The following is a 4,336-nucleotide window of genomic DNA, read 5'->3' on the forward strand; positions in this document are numbered from 1 at the left end:
CAGTGCTGGGCCAGGTCAAAGCCAAGAGCCAGGAACTGCTTCTAGATTTCCCACATGGGTGGCAGGGGCTCAAGCATTTGGGCCATCTTCCGATGCCTTAGCAGGGTCATTAGCAGGGAGCTGGACAGGAAGCAGAGCAGCCAGGACACAATCAGTGCTCTGATATGGAATGCCGGTGTCACAGGCTGCGGCTTAACCCACTGCACCATAACGCTGCCCTGTACACTTACTTTAAACATAATAACCCAATATTATTATCCTTCTGCTGACAATCCTCCAGTGTCTTCCCACTGCTTGCAGGATGAAGGTCAAAGTCGGCAGCTTGTGTATCAGCTCTTTGGAGTCTGATTTTTCTCTTGCATTCATTCCCATTTACACCTCCCAGCAGCAGGCGGCTGCTTGAAGTTCCCTGAAGTGTTAGTGCTGTTCTATGCTTCACAATGTCTGTGCTTTCCAGGGACGGATCCCTTCCCTACGCCCTGCATGGTCTGCCTGATGAGCACTGATCTCCCCTTAAGTCTCAGACTTCATCTCTTTCGGTGAAACGTTTTCCACCTTTCTCTCCAGCTCAGCCATCCCTTTGTAATCCTCCCAGCTCCTCTGACCAGGTTTTCATGGACATTTCTCTCATTAAGTTCTCATGGTCTTTGTCCATGTTCCTCTCTCCATCCAACTTTGAGTGCCTTGGTGCTTGGGATTGTATTATATTTACCATTGGCACTGCCTAGCACAGAGCGTGCACATACGATTTGTAGAATGCATAGACGGTAAATTTAATTACAGTTTTGGGGGCCAGCATTGTGGCACAGCAGATTGAGCTGCCGCCTGCGATACCAGCATCACATATCTGAATGCTGGTTTAAGTCTCAGCTGCTCTGCTCTGATCCAGCTCCCTGCTAATGCATCTAGAAAGCAGAAGTAGATGGCCCAAGTCCTTGGGCCCCTGCCAGCAATTGGGAGACTAGAATGGAATTCCTAGCTCCTGGAATTAGCCTGGACCAGCATCAACCATTGCAGGCATTTGGTGAGTAAACCAGCAGATGGAAGATCTCTCTCTCTCTCTCTCTTTCTCTCTCCCCCATCTCCATGTGTCACTCTGCCTGTCAAATAAATTAATAAATTTTTGTGGCTGTGCCACAAAATCAGCCCCTCAGACACATTCTTTGCATGATGCAAATCTGCATGTCCTTCCTCTACCTGGCTTGTCCATACTCTTCAGGTGTAAGGTGCGTGGAGATGCCTGCACAGAAGTTGAACTCTGTTTAAAAATCCAGGCCTTTGGGACAGGTGTTTGGCCTAGCAGTCGACATTCATTTTGCATCAGAGAACCTGGGTTTGGTACCCATCTCCGCCTCCTCACTCCAGATTCCTTCTGATGCGGACTGGGAGGCAGCAGGTGACAGGTTCAGGAGTTGGGTCCCTGAAACCCATGTGGGAGATCTGGATTGAGTTCCTGGTGCCTGGCTTCAGCTCAGGCCAGCCCCCATTGTTGCTGATATTTGGGGTGTGGACCAATGGATGGGAGTTCTGGCTCTCAAAATAAAAAGCACAAAAACAAAACACACAAAAGAACAAAATCCCAGGCTGTTCACAGAAGTGGTTCACATGCCAATACTGCATTTCAAAGCAAAGCATGTTAAAAAAAAATAAAAAACAGGCCGGCACCGTGGCTCAACAGGCTAATCCTCTGCCTTGAGGCGCCGGCACACTGGGTTCTAGTCCCGGTTGGGGCGCCGGATTCTGTCCCGGTTGCCCCTCTTCCAGGCCAGCTCTCTGTTGTGGCCCGGGAGGGCAGTGGAGGATGGCCCAAGTGCTTGGGCCCTTCACCCCATGGGAGACCAGGAGAAGCACCTGGCTCCTGCCATTGGATCAGCGTAGTGCGCCAGCCGCGGCGGCCATTGGAGGGTGAACCAACGGCAAAGGAAGACCTTTCTGTCTCTCTCTCTCTCACTGTCCACTCTGCCTGTCACAAAATAAATAAATAAATAAGTAAATAAAAATAAAAATAAAAAACATGGGGCCGGTGCTGTGGTACAGTGGGTTAAAGCCCTGGTCTGAAACGCTGGCATTCCATATGGTTGCTGGTTCTAATCCCAGCTGCTCCTCTTCCGAACCAGCTCTCTGCTATGGCCTGGGAAAGCAGTAGAAGATGGCCCAAGTCCTTGCACCCATGCACCCGTGTGGGAGACCCAGAAGAAGCTCCTGGCTTCGGATCGGCGCAGCTCCGGCCATTGTGGCCAACTGGGGAGTGAACCATCGGATGGAAGACCTCTCTCACGCTGCCTCTCTGCTCTCTGTGTAACTCTGACTTTCAAATAAATAAACAAATAAATCTTTAAAAAAATTTAAAAAAACCAAAAAGGAGTGGTGAGAGTGCTAGAATACTTTTACATATTTTGAAAAAGTAATTATATTGAACGGGTGCCACTCAATAAACATAAAATTTAAGCCATAGGCATAATTTTAAATTTCCTAGTGGCCACCTCAAAAAAGTAAAAACAGTAAAATTGATCATAATGTATTTAACCCACAGTCAACACACATAATCAATATTTTGAAAGTGCCACATTGTTTCAGTTTTAAGATTTAAACTTGCTTATGTTATGCCCAGGTCAGTTGTCCCCAAAGACCACCAAGGAGCCGATACCGCTGTAAAGCGCACGAGAGTTTTATTACAGGTCCGGGCCTGGACTCTCAATCAACACTGACGCAGCAGGTCTGAACTGAGAGCCCCGACCCTTCAGTGAACAGGGTTTTTATAGGGTTTTCAGAAACATTCTATACATCATGGTACCATTTAGCAAATCATCTCATCCCACGGGAAATTCAAAGGACATCTCCTAGAATTGATTAGTGCATCCAGTGGCGGGAACGGACCTACTAAAGGTGGCTGGATGGCTTTGGGGTTGATGCCTTTTGAATTGATTGGCCGAAGCATAGGGTCCGAGCTGCTGGGGTGTTTCCTAAGGCCATTTCTGTCCCCAGCCCAGGGGGTGATTTAAGATCACGCACTGCAGGCAGCTGCCAAGCCTCTGAGAGTCTCCTTGAATCTGGAGAGCAGCCTCAGTCATTGGCTTTCCTGACACTGACAGTTTTGAAGAGCACGGGTCAGTTGTTAGGAAAAATGTTGCTTCATTTGGGCTAGTCTGATAATTCCATGTGATTATTTTCAGGTTTTGCGTTTTTAGCAAGAATCCCACCCAAAGGACATTTGCCTGGAGTAGACAGAGAATCCCCGCCCGGGCCTCCTTCAAGGGAGGGCTTGTCGCCCGGCCGCAGGGAGGGAGGTCAGCAGCAGCCTCGGGCTGTGTGCTTCAGCCCCGGAGAGTCACCTTGTTTGATGTCACGTCCATCTCGGGGAAGTGCACACCTGGTGAGTTGGTGCAGCAGTGATATGGAAGCTTGACCATGTCCCCCAGTACAGAGCCAAATATGCCAGGCACGTACAATGTGTGCAGAAAAAAGTGACCATGAGGCAACTGTACGGGGCCATTATTGCTGCCTGCCATGGAGGCTTACATAGAACTGCAAGTAAACAGCAAAGGGTGAGAACCAGGGCGCTGGAAACCAGGTGTCAACACCAGGGGACTGCTGATTGCACGTGTATAATCAGAGGCTCTCATCTCTAGTGCAAGGATGGAAAAATATATGGGGGGGGGGGGGCGGGGGAGGAGAGAGAGAGCGCCCGCATCTGCTGGCTCATTCTTCAAATGGACCAGACCAAAGCCAGGAGCCAAGACTTCAGTCTGACACATTGGTGTCATTAGGGTCTGCATTAGCAGGAAGCTGGAGTCAGGGGTCAGAGGTGGGCATCAAACCCAGGCACTCCAGTCTGGGACATGAGTGTCTTCATTGGTGTTTTAACTATCAGGTCTAACCTCAGCCCCAGCAGTACCTGCTCCTCACCAGGCAACGCATGCTCCCATCCTCACCTCCTCTTCTGGCCACCAGATCTCTAATGAGGCCTAAATCACAGTGTAACCCGGCTGAGAATGATGGTCCTTAAAGGTATTACACAGCAAACAAACTACCTGATGCAATCAACAAGTACCAGAAAGAGCTGGGGGACTGCATGTGTTTCAAAGGGTGGCTTCATCTAAGGGGCCAGAGCATAAAACAGGGTAGGGAAGAGCTGATTGCCCAAGAAATGACATTTAATGCCTAGGAAGAACCCAGGTCCCCAGGCCTACGCAGTGAGGTGGACATGCCAGAGTTTTCATGGCAGGCAAGGAGGAAGGGGGTAGAAGTAGGCATGAACATGCTGGAGTGGACACATGTGCAGCTGCAAGACTTGCCAGATGAGGGCGCTCATGGGACAGCCCGGAGGAATGAAGGG

The sequence above is a fragment of the Lepus europaeus genome, chromosome 2, assembly GCF_033115175.1.
Source record: "Lepus europaeus isolate LE1 chromosome 2, mLepTim1.pri, whole genome shotgun sequence".
Taxonomy (NCBI): Eukaryota; Metazoa; Chordata; class Mammalia; order Lagomorpha; family Leporidae; genus Lepus; species Lepus europaeus.